Source organism: Trachypithecus francoisi, unplaced genomic scaffold (genome assembly GCF_009764315.1).
Source record: "Trachypithecus francoisi isolate TF-2019V2 unplaced genomic scaffold, Tfra_2.0 Lachesis_group13, whole genome shotgun sequence".
NCBI lineage: Eukaryota > Metazoa > Chordata > Mammalia > Primates > Cercopithecidae > Trachypithecus > Trachypithecus francoisi.
Window position 1 is genome coordinate 35,575,226 of NW_022681458.1, and position 17,170 is coordinate 35,592,395.

At 42.4% G+C, this 17,170-nt stretch overlaps 1 long non-coding RNA gene across 1 annotated transcript; it reads left to right on the top strand.

Annotated features, from left to right (window-relative positions):
• Positions 1–9,765: 9,765 nt before the first annotated feature.
• On the top strand, positions 9,766–13,864 carry LOC117095334. The gene is made up of 3 exons (XR_004441928.1): positions 9,766–9,997; positions 11,198–11,328; positions 13,579–13,864. It is a non-coding gene; the product is annotated as an uncharacterized LOC117095334 (long non-coding RNA).
• Positions 13,865–17,170: the final 3,306 nt, after the last annotated feature.

A 17,170-nucleotide genomic window follows, 5' to 3' on the forward strand; every position in this document is an offset into this window, starting at 1 on the left:
CTGGGCTCAGGGAAGTAGTTGAAGGATGAGGTTCTCAGGTCCCACGGTTCTTTCTTTGAATCTCAATAGAGTAATAAGCACTACAAGAAAGCTGAACATTTTTTTAAACACTTAAAAAATACAGAAAATAGAGAAATTGAGAAAAGACAGAGAAGCAATATCAAGATGAAATTCACCTATAATTTACTCTTACAATTTTGATGTATGCTCTTTCAGACATTTTCCCCGTGCATTTTAGAAACAAAAATGGATGCATAATTGTAGTAAGATGGTAACTGTTTTTTAATTCCACAGTACATTGAAAAACTTTCTTCAAGCTGCTATATTCCTTCAATGGTAATTGGATCCTCTTGCTTTTTTCTTTTTAAAATCTATTGTTCATGAGCACTCTCTCTTTTTAAACATTGCTTCCTTAAGTAAAGTACTGTTTTTTTTTGGTTTTTAAACTTTACATTTACTTTACTTTCACACACCAGGTGACAAACAAGGTTTGAGAGTTTTGAATTAACTTCCTAGGCTCTGTTCAGTTCCCCTGGTGACTTGCTGACTCACCCTGAGGATGGCTCTTCCTTCCTCTTAACTTTAGTTTCTTTATCTGTAAGATGAGACTAATGATACCTGCCCTTAGCTCACCCACAGAGATATGTCCAGAGTTATATTAGGAGAAAATCTGTAAATCTCTTTGAATTACTGAGATCCAGTGTTAAAAATTCAGGGCACTACTGTTATTTCTTTAGTACTTGTCACAGAATTCCCAGTTGTTGTTCTGTAAGACTGTTTTTAAAAATTAACCCCTTTAAAGGTGAAGATAGAATATGCTTCTAAACATCATCCCTATGCTTCTGCAGAGACACATTTAGTATCTCTCCTGTTGGATACTGGGCATGACATTGGCTGCAGCAGGGCTGAGACAGAGGGAGCCTATTTATATGTCATGTAATTTAATTCTACTCGGAATCTACTTTCTATCACATGGACCAGGTAAAGAGTTGTTTTATCAGTTAGGACCAACCCAGAGAAGCAGAGTCAGGAGGAGATAGAAACATAGCTAAATAGATAGATTGTATACACATGAATTGGGCTGGTTAAGCAAGTTTAAAGTCTGTAGAGCAGGCCATCAAGAAGGGAAGCTCATGGGCAGGCTAGAACCCCACAGGCATAGGCTGAAGCTACTGTCCACAAGCAAGAATCTCTTCTTTCTCCAAGGAAAGCCTCAGCCTTCCTTAATCAGTTAGAAGGCCTTGAAAGCCTTGAAAGCCTTCTAACTGATTAATCTAAGCCCATCAGGACAATCTCTAACTTAAGGTCAACTGATTAGGGACTTTAATTACATTGGCCAAATCCCTTCACAGCAGCACCTACGTTAGTGTTTGATTGAACAAATCGGGGCTGTAGCCTAGCCAAGCTGACACATCAGAAAGCTATCACAGTCCACTTGGCATTTGTACACATCTCCTTAAATTATACTTCATCTCCAAATAATGACTAAATTATATTCCACCTAACATGATAGAATGATCCAGAGAACAACTGAGAATAGCTGTGAAATTTGGACACCTCCCTGCTTACTCTGCCACTTTTCAACTCTATAACCTTTTCATATTCTCTCACTATTACTGCGTAATTTGTTAATTTTCACTTTTCCGAAATCTCTACCTCTTGTTGAAGCCAATATTCCTCTTGGTTTCTTTCCACTGTCCATTGTTTTTGTTATAGAGAACCAGCTTAATAAGACAGTGCCCAACTTTTTTTTTTTTTATTTTTTATTTTTTATTTTTTATTTTTTATTTTTTATTATACTTTAAGTTCTAGGGTACATGTGCATACGTTTATATCATGTATAACTCCCCAAAGCAATCCCTCCCTCCTCCCCCCTCCCCATGATAGGCCCCAGTGTGTGATGTTCCCCTTCCCAAGTCCAAGTGATCTCATTGTTCAGTTCCCACCTATGAGTGAGAACATGCGGTGTTTGGTTTTCTCTTCTTGTGATAGTTTGCTAAGAATGATGGTTTCCAGCTGCATCCATGTCCCTACAAAGGACGCAAACTCATCCTTTTTGATGGCTGCATAGTATTCCATGGTGTATATGTGCCACATTTTCTTAATCCAGTCTGTCACAGATGGACATTTGGGTTGATTCCAAGTCTTTGCTATTGTGAATAGTGCCGCAATAAACATACGTGTGCATGTGTCTTTGTAGTAGAGTAATTTATAATCCTTTGGGTATATACCCAGTAGTGGGATGGCTGGGTCATATGGTACATCTAGTTCTAGATCCTTGAGGAATCGCCATACTGTTTTCCATAATGGTTGAACTAGTTTACAATCCCACCAACAGTGTAAAAGTGTTCCTATTTCTCCACATCCTCTCCAACATCTATTGTTTCCTGACTTCTTAATGATTGCCATTCTAACTGGTGTGAGATGGTATCTCATTGTGGTTTTGATTTGCATTTCTCTGATGGCGAGTGATGACGAGCATTTTTTCATGTGTCTGTTGGCTGTATGGATGTCTTCTTTTGAGAAATGTCTGTTCATATCCTTTGCCCACTTTTTGATGGGGTTGTTTGTTTTTTTCTTGTATATTTGTTTGAGTTCTTTGTAGATTCTGGATATTAGCCCTTTGTCAGATGAGTAGGTTGCAAAAATTTTCTCCCATTCTGTAGGTTGCCTGTTCACTCTGATGGTAGTTTCTTTAGCTGTGCAAAAGCTCTTTAGTTTAATTAGATCCCATTTGTCAATTTTGGCTTTTGCTGCCATTGCTTTTGGGGTTTTAGACATGAAGTCCTTGCCCATGCCTATGTCCTGAATGGTACTACCTAGATTTTCTTCTAGGGTTTTTATGGTATTAGGTCTAACATTTAAGTCTCTAATCCATCTTGAATTAATTTTCGTATAAGGGGTAAGGAAAGGATCCAGTTTCAGCTTTCTACTTGTGGCTAGCCATTTTCCCAGCACCATTTATTAAATAGGGAATCCTTTCCCCATTTCTTGTTTTTGTCAGGTTTGTCAAAGATCAGATGGCTGTAGATGTGTGGTATTATTTCTGAGGACTCTGTTCTGTTCCACTGGTCTATTTCTCTGTTGTGGTACCAGTACCATGCTGTTTTGGTTACTGTAGCCTTGTAGTATAGTTTGAAGTCAGGTAGCGTGACGCCTCCAGCTTTGTCCTTTTGACCTAGGATTGTCTTGGCAATGCGGGCTCTTTTTTGGTTCCATATGAACTTTAAAGCAGTTTTTTCCAATTCTGTGAAGAAAGTCATTGGTAGCTTGATGGGGATGGCATTGAATCTATAAATAACCTTGGGCAGTATGGCCATTTTCACGATATTGATTCTTCCTATCCATGAGCATGGTATGTTCTTCCATTTGTTTGTGTCCTCCTTGATTTCACTGAGCAGTGGTTTGTAGTTCTCCTTGAAGAGGTCCTTTACATCCCTTGTAAGCTGGATTCCTAGGTATTTTATTCTCTTTGAAGCAATTGTGAATGGAAGTTGATTCCTGATTTGGCTCTCTGTTTGTCTGTTACTGGTGTATAAGAATGCTTGGATTTTTGCACATTAATTTTGTATCCTGAGACTTTGCTGAAGTTGCTTATCAGCTTAAGGAGATTTTGGGCTGAGACGATGGGGTTTTCTAAATATACAATCATGTCATCTGCAAACAGGGACAATTTGACTTCTTCTTTTCCTAACTGGATACCCTTGATTTCTTTCTCTTGCCTGATTGCCCTAGCCAGAACTTCCAACACTATGTTGAATAGGAGTGGTGAGAGAGGGCATCCCTGTCTTGTGCCATTTTTCAAAGGGAATTTTTCCAGTTTTTGCCCATTCAGTATGATATTAGCTGTGGGTTTGTCGTAAATAGCTCTTATTATTTTGAGGTACGTTCCATCAATACCGAATTTATTGAGCGTTTTTAGCATAAAGGGCTGTTGAATGTTGTCAAAAGCCTTTTCTGCATCTATTGAGATAATCATGTGGTTCTTGTCTTTGGTTCTGTTTATATGCTGGATTACGTTTATTGATTTGCGAATGTTGAACCAGCCTTGCATCCCAGGGATGAAGCCCACTTGATCATGGTGGATAAGCTTTTTGATGTGCTGCTGAATCCGGTTTGCCAGTATTTTATTGAGAATTTTTGCATCGATGTTCATCAGGGATATTGGTCTAAAATTCTCTTTTTTTGTTGTGTCTCTGCCAGGCTTTGGTATCAGGATGATGTTGGCCTCATAAAATGAGTTAGGGAGGATTCCCTCTTTTTCTATTGATTGGAATAGTTTCAGAAGGAATGGTACCAGCTCCTCCTTGTACCTCTGGTAGAATTCAGCTGTGAATCCATCTGGTCCTGGACTTTTTTTGGTGGGTAGGCTATTAATTGTTGCCTCAATTTCAGAGCCTGTTATTGGTCTATTCAGGGATTCAACTTCTTCCTGGTTCAGTCTTGGAGAGTGTAAGTGTCCAGGAAATTATCCATTTCTTCTAGATTTTCTAGTCGATTTGCGTAGAGGCATTTATAGTATTCTCTGATAGTTGTTTGTATTTCTGTGGGGTTGGTGGTGATATCCCCTTTATCATTTTTTATTGCGTCTATTTGATTCCTCTCTCTTTTCTTCTTTATTAGTCTTGCTAGCGGTCTGTCAATTTTGTTGATCTTTTCAAAAAACCAACTCCTGGATTCATTGATTTTTTGGAGGGTTTTTTGTGACTCTATCTCCTTCAGTTCTGCTCTGATCTTAGTTATTTCTTGCCTCCTGCTAGCTTTTGAATGTGTTTGCTCTTGCCTCTCTAGTTCTTTTAATTGTGATGTTAAAGTGTCAATTTTAGATCTTTCCTGCTTTCTCTTGTGGGCATTAGTGCTATAAATTTCCCTCTACACACTGCTTTAAATGTGTCCCAGAGATTCTGGTATGTTGTATCTTTGTTCTCATTGGTTTCAAAGAACATCTTTATTTCTGCTTTCATTTCGTTATGTACCCAGTAGTCATTCAGGAGCAGGTTATTCAGTTTCCATGTAGTTGAGCGGTTTTGATTGAGTTTCTTAGTCCTGAGTTCTAGTTTGATTGCACTGTGGTCTGAGAGACAGTTTGTTATAATTTCTGTTCTTGTACATTTGCTGAGGAGTGCTGTACTTCCAATTATGTGGTCAATTTTGGAATAAGTGCGATGTGGTGCTGAGAAGAATGTATATTCTGTTGATTTGGGGTGGAGAGTTCTATAGATGTCTATTAGGTCCGCTTGGTGCAGAGATGAGTTCAATTCCTGGATATCCTTGTTAACTTTCTGTCTCGTTGATCTGTCTAATGTTGACAGTGGAGTGTTGAAATCTCCCATTATTATTGTATGGGAGTCTAAGTCTCTTTGTAGGTCTCTAAGGACTTGCTTTATGAATCTGGGTGCTCCTGTATTGGGTGCATATATATTTAGGAGAGTTAGCTCTTCCTGTTGAATTGATCCCTTTACCATTATGTAATGGCCTTCTTTGTCTCTTTTGATCTTTGATGGTTTAAAGTCTGTTTTATCAGAGACTAGGATTGCAACCCCTGCTTTTTTTTGTTCTCCATTTGCTTGGTAGATCTTTCTCCATCCCTTTATTTTGAGCCTATGTATGTCTCTGCATGTGAGATGGGTCTCCTGAATACAGCAGACTGATGGGTCTTGACTCTTTATCCAGTTTGCCAGTCTGTGTCTTTTCATTGGAGCATTTAGTCCATTTACATTTAAGGTTAATATTGTTATGTGTGAACTTGATCCTGTCATTATGATATTAACTGGTTATTTTGCTCATTAGTTGATGCAGTTTCTTCCTAGCCTCAATGGTCTTTACATTTTGGCATGTTTTTGCAATGGCTGGTACCGGTTGTTCCTTTCCATGTTTAGGGCTTCCTTCAGGGTCTCTTGTAAGGCAGGCCTGGTGGTGACAAAATCTCTAAGCATTTGCTTATCTGTAAAGGATTTTATTTCTCCTTCACTTATGAAACTTAGTTTGGCTGGATATGAAATTCTGGGTTGAAAATTCTTTTCTTTAAGAACGTTGAATATTGGCCCCCACTCTCTTCGGCTTGTAGAGTTTCTGCCGAGAGATCTGCTGTTAGTCTGATGGGCTTCCCTTTGTGGGTAACCCGACCTTTCTCTCTGGCTGCCCTTAAGATTTTTTCCTTCATTTCAACTTTGGTGAATCTGGCAATTATGTGTCTTGGAGTTGCTCTTCTGGAGGAGTATCTTTGTGGCGTTCTCTGTATTTCCTGAATTTGAATGTTGGCCTGCCCTACTAGGTTGGGGAAGTTCTCCTGGATGATATCCTGAAGAGTGTTTTCCAACTTGGTCCCATTTTCCCCCTCACTTTCAGGCACCCCAATCAGACGTAGATTTGGTCTTTTTACATAATCCCATACTTCTTGCAGGCTTTGTTCATTTCTTTTTCTTCTTTTTTCTTTTGGTTTCTCTTCTCGCTTCATTTCATTCATTTGATCCTCAATCGCTGATACTCTTTCTTCCAGTTGATCGAGTCGGTTACTGAAGCTTGTGCATTTGTCACGTATTTCTCGTGTCATGGTTTTCATCTCTGTCATTTCGTTTATGATCTTCTCTGCATTAATTAGTCTAGCTGTCAATTCTTCCACTTTTTTTTCAAGATTTTTAGTTTCTTTGCGCTGGGTACGTAATTCCTCCTTTAGCTCTGAGAAGTTTGATGGACTGAAGCCTTCTTCTCTCATCTCGTCAAAGTCATTCTCTGACCAGCTTTGATCCGTTGCTGGCGATGGGCTGCGCTCCTTTGCAGGGGGAGATGCGCTCTTATTTTTTGAATTTCCAGCTTTTCTGCCCTGCTTTTTCCCCATCTTTGTGGTTTTATCTGTCTCTGGTCTTTGATGATGGTGACGTACTGATGGGGTTTTGGTATAGGTGTCCTTCCTGTTTGATAGTTTTCCGTCTGACAGTCAGAAGGACTGTCTGTTGGTCTGTTGGAGATTGCTTGAGGTCCACTCCAGACCCTGTTTGCCTGGGTATCAGCAGCAGAGGTTGCCAAAGATAGAATATTGCTGAGCAGCAAGTGTACCTGTCTGATTCTTCCTTTGGAAGTTTCCTCTCAGGGATGACTCCACCCTGTGAGGTGTGGGGTGTCAGACTGCCCCTAGTGGGGGATGTCTCCCAGTTAGGCTACTCAGGGGTCAGGGACCCACCTGAGCAGGCAGTCTGTCCGTTCTCGGATCTCAACCTCCGCGTTGGAGATCCACGGCTCTCCCCAAAGCTGTCAGACAGAGTCGTTCGCCTCTGCACCGCCCCCGCTGCTTTCCCTATTGGACCTCAGCTGTGGGCTGTCCCCAGAGGTGGAGTCTACAGAGACAGGCAGGTTTCCTTGAGCTGCTGTGAGCTCCACCCAGTTCGAGCTTCCCAGCGGCTTTGTTTACCTACTTAAGCCTCAGCAATGGCGGGCGCCCCTCCCCCAGCCTCGCTGCTGCCTTGCGTATAGATCGCTGCAGACGGCTGTGTTAGCAGTGAGGGAGGCTCAGTGGGCGTGGGACCCTCCCGGCCAGGTGTGGGATATATTCTCCTGGTGTGCCTGTTTCCTTAAAGCGCAGTATTGGGGTGGGAGTTACGCGATTTTCCAGGTGTTATGTGTCTCAGTTCCCCTGGCTAGGAAAACGGATTTCCTTTCCCCTTGCGCTTCCAGGTGAGGCGATGCCTCGCCCTGCTTCAGCTCACGCTGGTCAGGCTGCAGCAGCTGACCAGCACCGATTGTCCGGCACTCCCTAGAGAGATGACCCCAGTACCTCAGTTGAAAATGCAGAAATCACCGGTCTTCTGTGTTACTCGCGCTGGGAGTTGGAGACTGGAGCTGTTCCTATTCGGCCATCTTGCTCCGCCCCTAGTGCCCAACTTTTTGATGGCTCTCTTGAGGCATTTTTTCCTTGGGAATATACTTGTAAGTGGAATGCTTATAATTAAGAGGCCCAGTGCTAAACATTGTTTATACAGTATTTCATTTAATATTCATAACAACCATATGATATAGGTATTATTATCTTCATTCCCTAGGTTAGGAAATGTGAGCCTTAGGGTGGCTAAGTAAATTGCCCAGGATCATACAGCTGGCACATGGCAAAGCTGGGATTTGAACCTAGTGATATTTTATTCCAAAGACAATGACCTTAAACACAATTAAGATATTTTGAACATTCTCATCAGTGTCTCTTTATGGATGGTCTTTAGACCATGTATATGAGAATCACCTAGTCTACATGCTCAAAATGCAGATTCCTAGGTTCAACTCCAGACCTAGTGAATGTGCATCTTTGGAGACAGGCCCAGGAATCATTAGTTTTAACAAGTTTCCCAGGTAATTTTTATGTGCTTCTGGAGCAACTCTGAAGTAGGGAATAAAGGGGAGCATTTTCAAAGACGGGCTACCTTGACTATTACTAGGTTTCAATTATTCCTGTTGTTGAAGAAAAACATTGTCAAATGTTGAAAACAACCTTCTAGAAGGGTTGGGCCACAAGCAGGAGACTTTCCATGGCTTGGACATAGGTTATGCTAACTAGGGAAGTTTGTTCTTTATACAGAATAATTTTCCCACTTTCCCTAGAGGTTTCAGGAATGGATCCCTGCCAGTGCCACGTATCACATTCTTGAAGGACCAATCCCATCCTAGAATATATCAGTTGTCCTGATAGATTCAGACACAGTTATGAAATGCTGTTATTACTGTTCCCAGACAGCATTGGATGGACTGATAGGTCAGATTACAGTGCAATTTTTGGTAACAAATATATACACCAGAGATTTATAAGACCTTTTCATTATCCTGGTTGTGCACATAAAGGCAAGGGTGGGGGAAGGAAAGGAGACCAGAGGGACTCTGAAAGGCATATGATTAAAAAAGAAAAAGGGAAAAAGATGCCTATTCTCATTCCCAAGCCAGATCAATCATTATTCCAAAGTGATCTCTAATCAAAATTCAGCATATGGTCTTTATTAATTTTGGGGCAATTCCCCTACCATCTAGTGCAATAAAAAGTATATCACAAAAGATTGATATAAAAGATTGCAGCATCCCTTATCAAGCTAGCAAACAAGAGGGTAAAATCCAAGATAATGAAATAAGTTGAATTGCTTTGCCCTTCCCTCCCTGGTTTTTATTATTATAATTATTATTATTTTTATTGCTAGAAGTTCTGAGAGGAACAGATTTAGAGCTGGATTATGAATAGATTATAAGTCAAGTTCATTTCTAGTTGAAGCTGACACCAAGGGCCCAAACGTCTCAACAGCCTCAGTGGGGAGAAAACAAAGTATTCTCTTTAAGCTCTGATTTGCAGGAATGATTCACCCATATTCACCTTCCTGTTTTCTGAAGATAGAAAAAAACAAGCTTCTGGGGTTTTGTTGTTGTCTTTGGTTGATTTGATCAACTTTTGTTCCCTTTAGTTTACTGCGGGTTCATATCACTTCCCCAGAGCTAGATATTGTAACATTGGAGAGTAGTAGTCCTCACACCAGGCAATCTTAGGTACTCTCTCAGGGGAAGCTGGCTCCTCAGGCTTTCTAGATCTGCCACCGTGAACTCCTGAAACACAGCCTCTAACTCTGACCCACTCCGATGGAGCTTAGGGAAGAGTGACCTTTGGTGATGCCAGAGACCACACACCTACCTCTGGGAGTTGCTAATTCATTGTGGAGAGAGGCTGGGAGGAAGGGGCAGGGGGAAGGAACCTGGCTGGGTGCTGTGTGGGGTGTGTTTACACAGTTATCTCACTCATCTTCCTAAGCAGCCTGCGAGGCAGGAATTAGTACCTCTACTTCCTAAATGAGGACACTGTGTCTCAGAGAGTTTCAACAACTCACTCAAGGTCACACAGCTAGTTGGTGGTAGCGCAAGGATTCCAGCCCAGCCTCGCCTGATGAGAAGGGCAGTTTTGCTCTGCCTGCTGGTGCCTGCTGAGGTGACAGAGTTTTCTTTCAGCCACTGCGGAGAGGGGAGAAGCCAGAAGGTGAAGGTGAGATGAGTCTTTCTGTTCTGTTTCCTGGCCTGCAGCTCTGGGTGGAGAGAGGACAAGCTTGGCATCAACTATGTAATCTCGGGATGGCCTGAAATTGGCTTTTCCATAAGGAGAACAGGTTAGTTTAGGGCTCACCAAGCTGAATGATGCATTTTGTGTGTGTGTGTGTGTGTGTGAGTGAGTCAGCTCTGTTTTGTTGTTGTTTTTTTTTTTTCTTTCATGTCTGCTTTTTATTTTTATTTTTATTTTTTTAATTTTTTTTATTATACTTTAAGTTCTAGGGTACATGTGCATGACGTTTATATCATGTATAACTCCCCAAAGCAATCCCTCCCTCCTCCCCCCTCCCCATGATAGGCCCCAGTGTGTGATGTTCCCCTTCCCGAGTCCAAGTGATCTCATTGTTCAGTTCCCACCTATGAGTGAGAACATGCGGTGTTTGGAGTCAGCTCTGTTTTAGAGAAAAATTCTGACCCACAGAATTTTGGTTTGCCAAACTGTGAAACACCCTCCATCCCTTTGCAGATTGTCATAGCGTGAGCATTCAAAAGAAATGACCATAGATGGGGTAATTCCTAAAGAAGAAACGATCACGCCACATTTAGTGGATGAGGGGGTGTCTTAGTCAGCTTGGGCTGCTATCACAAAATGCCACAGACTGGGTGACACACAATGGACAGTTCCTTCTCTTAGTTCTGGAGGCTGGGAAGTGTAAGATCAGGGTGTCGGCAGGTCGGGTTCCAGGTGAGGGTCCTCTTCCTGGCTTACAGATGCCCACCATCTCACTGTGTCCTCAATTGGTGACGGGGGGGCGGGGAGAGAGAGAGAGAGAGAAAGAGAGAGAGAGAGAGACTGAGTATGTGTGTGGGTTCTGATCTTTCTTTTCTTATGAAGACACTAATCCTATCGTGGAGGTCCCATGCTTATGACTTCACCTTAACTTAATCACCTTCCAACGGCCCCATCTCCAAATACCATCACACTGGGGGCTAGGGGTTTCAACATAGAAACTGGGGGAGGCACAGACATTCCGTCCGTAGCAGAGGGGGTCACTGCCTTGATGAGATGAAGTCTGGCCACTTTCTATTCTCCTCCCGATCTAATCTAAGGCCAGGTATGACAGGAAGAGGCCTGAGTGTAAGAGAACAGCATGTCAGCAGCACAATGGTGAATCTCTCATTTCTGCTTCCTTTGCAGAGACAGAGATTCACCACAACCTCTGCTGTTCTTAAATTGCCTTGAAGCCAAAGAGAAGGTTTGCAGATGGCTCTTCCATGGGCTCTAAGGGAAGCTCCCAGGGATTCTTTCGAGCTGAATGAATTGTCTCAGTAAGTGGGCACATAGAAATCCTTTTCCTGTCATCTTTAAGTAATTTTTGTAACCTTGAAGCTTGGAACAGAAGAATTTCCTTGCAACCTCAGCATCCTGTTTTGAAAAGTTGAGAAGCATCTCAGGATAGCTCATGGAATGCCCTGTGTGACTCGTGGGGCATGAATGAAATTTAACATGGAAGGAACATTCCCTAGATTAAAATGCAAGAGAACTGTTTAGAGAGAAGCAGACAGCATAGGTAAGAGTTTGGCAGACAATAGATATCTCCCTAATAGGGCTAACAATTTAGAGGAGAATGTCATCAATTGTAATATAAGTTTACTTCTCATCTAATGAATTTTAATCTTGGCTTTTGCCATTACCTCCAGGAATCTATAAGAAATAGAAAAACCTGCCTGGAAACTTGATTGCCTCTAAAGCAAAGTATCTGGCATTATCTCACTGCATTTCTAAAACGCATTATTTTCTCACAAAACATTTAAAATATACCACCAGAAATATTCATCATATCGCTAGTACTCACTACAACCTGAATGCAGACTCTCTTTGAGAAGTCTTTTTTTTTTTTTTTTGCATATCTTATTTTGTTATTCAAATGATGAAGCATATTGTGCATGAAGTTACACCTTTTTAGAGGCAGATTTTGTTCTGGAAAATTGGTGCCGCATTTCCATTTCTCACATCTTTACATAACTGGTTTCTTGTCAGCAGATGTAACTGTGTTTGACAAACCAGCCCTGTAATCTAGATCTCCGTAGGTAGTGGGCTTTCAGTGCATTGCTACATCTCTAATTAGGAGAACACACCTTCCCCAGGAAGAATATTAAAAACAGACAGGTGTTTCTCAAGATCTAGAATATTTATTTCACCAAATTTTGATTCAAAATACAGACCCTTGTCAACTGAGAGTCAACTTTGTCCCCAATTTAACCTTTGGATTTCAACCTGACTGGCTTGCAGAAAAAGAGTGTGCTCCTCATTAGCCTTGGTGGAGAGAGTAACTGGGCCACACAAGGTCTGCATTGACCCCGGCTTATGTGACTGTCGAGGTTCAGCTGAGAGAGGGAAACCCACGAAGCTTTCCTTTTTGTTCTCTTTTTAAATGGAGTTTTTGACATTAGAATGGCATTTTGCACTCATTATCAAATACTGGAATCACTGGACTGCAAACCAGGTGCTTTTCAGAGAGGCTGGCTGTACGATACCGATGCAGGCATTTGCCCTGCTTATCCCTGGCTCTCCAAGCTCCAGCCAATATTCTCGTTCTGATCCCACATGGCCCCTCTGACTAGCAGGCTTTGCATTGGACAACTGTTGGGGGCACTGTTCACATTCTATTCTGCATGAATGGCACCCCTGAGGCTATGGGAATGGTGCCCCTTGAGTCGCATTACCAGGTGAACCCTGCATACTACACCAGAAGAAGGTTACACCATAGGGTGAGAAAACAACACACTGAACATCTTCATGATTCCATCAGAGGGTGGGACTCTTGGTGACCTTCATAGGCAGCGACTTAGTTTCATCTTTAAAGCCCCTAGGCTAACTCTCTGGACTACGTCTGAAATCCCATTATTACTTGTATCAGTTTTCTATTGCTGCTGTAGCAAATGACCACAAACAATGGCTTCAACAACACAGATTGATTATCTCACAGTTTTGGAGGTCAGAAGTCCAGCCTCATGAACTCAAGGTGCTGGCGGGGCTGTGTTCCTCTTCGTGGACTCTAGGGGAGAATCCATTTTCTTGCTCAGTCAGGTGTTGGCAGAATTCAATTCCATGGGGCCGCAGGATTGAGATGTCCATTTCCTTACTGGCTGTCTGCTGCTATGGGCTTCTTCTCCGTCCTCGCATATAGCCTCCTAGAGCTCAGAACAGCAACAGAGCACTGAATCTTTCTCATGCTTTCTCATGCTCCCCCAACCTCTGCCATTGACTCTCCCTCCCTGCAGTCAGCAAAGGTTCTCTGCTTTAAGGACTCATTCGATTAGAGTGGGTCCAACCAGACAATCCCTCATCTCAAGGCCCTTAACCTTATTTACATTCACCAAGCCCTTTGTGCTATGTAACAGGTTTCTAGGATTATGATGAGGAAGTTTTTGGGAGGCCATTATTCTGCCTACTACATGATTGATGTAATGATGTTGCTTCTTAGAGTGGTTAAACATTAAAGTCAATTATTTATTGAGAACTTATGGTGTTTTACACACTATTAATTGATTGTTATTGTTTTCCTTCATCCACAGACATATATTTCCTCATTTAATCCTTTTGATGACCCTATGAGGTAATATCAGTGTGTCAGCCAAGAATGAAATCAGCTACAAGTAATGGAAATCTTAAGCAATGCTGGTTTATTATTTTAAAATAAAAGGGAGCTATATAGCAGCTCAATGCTGCCAACAGGACCTATGAACCCTGTAACTCACTGCCTGGGTTCATACAAGTTTCATCCTCTAGCAATGGGGATAATAACATGCTCAGCTAATACTATTGATGGAGTGAGTTAATACTCTTAATGTGTGAGAATCATAACTGGTACATATTAAATGCCCAGTAACTGTTGGCTCTTTTGAATATGATTGTTGCTTTATTATCTTTAACATGTGGGGTTTTGGCCTCATATCTTCATGCTTATCATCTCCTGGTTGCAAGAGGGCTCCTGTGCTTCTAGTGATCACATTTAGGTTCCAGGCAGGAAAGAGCAAGGAGAGGTAAGGGAGGAGGAGGCACGTGTGTTACATGTATCAGAAAATCAAACAGTTCCTGGAAGTCTCTCGCCATTTCTACCCATTTCTCATTGGCTAGAACAGTGGGCCTTTCCTATGCAGAAGGAGGGTTTGGGAAAAAAAGTATTTTGTTTTCACATAGTGAGGGATCTGGAAGAACAGACTCACATTGTTCCCATCCCTTGATTACTTTTCCCCAGTCCACCAACAAAATTGTAATGTTTTCAGAAAAGAAGAGGGAAAAAAAGGAATACGAGAAGGCACTAGCAGGGTTTGCACAGTTATCAGGAATTCAGTGTACGTGAGTCTTAGCTGCACACTGGGAAAAGCTCAAGATCGTGTGCAGGCTTAGCTGCACACAATTTTGATGGGTGGGAGCTGCTGAGAGGTGCAGAGATAGGGGCGTCCTCTGCATATTAGCTATGTTGTGGGTTGAATTGTGTCCACACAAAAGAGAAGCTCAGGTCCTAACCTGCGTGGTGCCTGTGCATGTCACCTTATTTGGAGATAGGGGCTTGCAAATGTAATCAACTTAAAATGAGCTCATACTAGATTAGGAGAGGCCCTAATCCCATGCTTAATATTCTTACAAGAAGAGAAAATTTTGGACAGAGAGACATGCAGGTAGAACACCACCATATGACAATGAAGACAGAGATTGGAGTGATGCGTGTATAAGCCAAGGAACACCAAGAACCGCTGGCAACCACCAGAAGCTAGGAGAGATCCATGAGACAGGTTCTCCCTGGGAGCCTCCAGAAGGAACGAAAGCTGCTGAGACTTTGATTTTGGACCTATGGACTCTAGTACTGTGACAGACTCAATTTATGTTGCTTTAACCTACCTAGGTTACGGTAGTTTGTTATGGCAGCCTTAGAAAATGAGTACAGATACCTTGGAAGCTGGGGGTGAAACTAAGAGAGGCTCTCATCAAGGAAAAAGAAAAAAAAAGAGAGAGAGAGAAAAGGCTGGTACTGAAAAAGACAAGAACTACTGACTTTTATAGCACTCCTTAAGGCAGCGGGTCCCCGACCTTTTCGGCACCAGGGGCTGGTTTTGTGGAAGACAATTTTTCCACAGACCAGAGGGGTGGATGTTTGGGGATGATTCAAGCGCATCACATTTATTGTGCACTTTATTTCTGTTATTATTACATTGGAATATATAATGATATAATTATACGATTCACCATAATGTAGAGTCAGTGGGAGCCCTGAGCTTGTTTTCCAGCAACTAGGTGGTCCCATCTTGGGGTGATGGGAGACAGTGACAGATCATCAGGCATTAGATTCGCATAAGGAGGGTGCAGCCTAGATCCTTGTGTGTACAGTTCACAATTGGGTTCGGGCTCCTGTGAGATGCTAAATGCTGACACTGATCTGACAGGAGGCGGAGCTCAGGCAGTAATATGAATGATGGGGAGCAGCTGTAAATACAGATGACGCTTCACCCGCTCACCCACCACTTACCTCCTGCTGTGCAGCTTGGTTCTCAATAGGCCACAGACCGGTGGTCTGTGGTCCATGAGTTAGGGACCCCTGCCTTACGGGCTTTAACTTCAGGGAGTTGTGTTCTCTTTCTAGAAGACTGTAGGCCAGACGGGGCTAGGCTGTTTTTCCAACAACATGAGACTCAGGCTCATTGAGTGGATACAATTCAATTTCATGTGTATTTATTGAGGTAGGTTTCAGCATTGTAGACTTTTTTCAGGCTTTAGGATTCTAGCAAACCTCAACTAATTACCAGGTAGAATTTTTACTTCCTGATGAAAATGACTAGTTCTTCAGACCTCTGGTTATGTTTCTGACTTTTCCAATTTTTCTCTTTAATCAATAACTGGAGCCACATTATTTTTAAATGGCCTTTCCTCAATTTCAGGAATACCTGGTATGGGTTCGTCCTTTCATAATGTAGTATAGGGGAAAGAGCCTTTTCTTTGGAGCCCCAAGGCCAGGGCTGTAGTCTTAGCTATGAGGCTGGTTAACTGGGTGACTTTTAGCAATTCGTGTCATTTTCTGGGTCTTACTTTCTTCATCTCTGAAATGAAGAAATTGAATGAGGTCAAATTTTTTCTAATTGTAGATTGCAATTCATATGAGTCACAAAACCATTTAATGGGATCTTGACCAGAATAAAAATGAATACAATAGAGTATAAAGAATTATATCTAACTTAGTACCATTTTATGGAACTTTTTTATGCATAAATGTACCTTTGTAATAGGTTGAGATGTGAACTGTATGCCTTAGTATGAGCCAATGTTAAATAAACCATGTTTGAAAGGCAGTAGGACAGATGAACTTTGAGGCCTGCTTTAATGCTCAGGCTTTGGGGAGAAGAAAGTTTCCATTTGATGCTCTGTGTTAGAGGTCCCCAACCCCTGGGCCACAGAACAGAACCAGTCTGTGGCCTGTTAGGAAGGAGGCCGCACAGCAGGCTCGATGATGGAGGGTGAGCGAGCATTACCGCCTGACCTCCACCTCCTGTTGATCAGCCCCAGCATTAGACTCTGGTAGGAGACAGAACCCTATTATGAACTGTGAATAGGAGGGATCTAGATTGCATGCTTCTCTGGTTGATGCAAATCTAACCAATGCCTGATGATCTGAGGTGGAACAGTTTTATCCCAAACCGTCATCATCATTCCCCACCCCACACCAGTCCATGGAAAAACTGTCTTCCTTGAAACCGGTCCCTGGTGCCAAAAATGTTGGGGATCACTGCTTTACCAACTTGGGTGCATCCTGGTTTGTCTCTGGCTTTTCCAGGAGAATCAGCCAATACTCCTGCAGCCACCCATGGCTAGGGGGTGAGAGTGAGAAAAGGTCCTGTGGGCAGATGGTGAAACTCCAGTCGGGAGCAAGGACGGGTGGGAGCCAGGCAAAATCCCCCTTGGGGAAAAACTCCTTGGTTTCCGATACAGTCGCTGTCTCAGAACATCCTGGCCTCGTTGCATTCCCCTCTAGCTTACCCTGGAGTCCTAAAATTCAGCCAAACAGCTGGCATCCTCCAGGAGTCACTCCACCTTCTAGAAGCTTCAGAGGCCTCTGGGGCACCTCTCCATGGTGTAGCACAGCATTTCTGCGCTTGATTTTCTTACCACACCGTA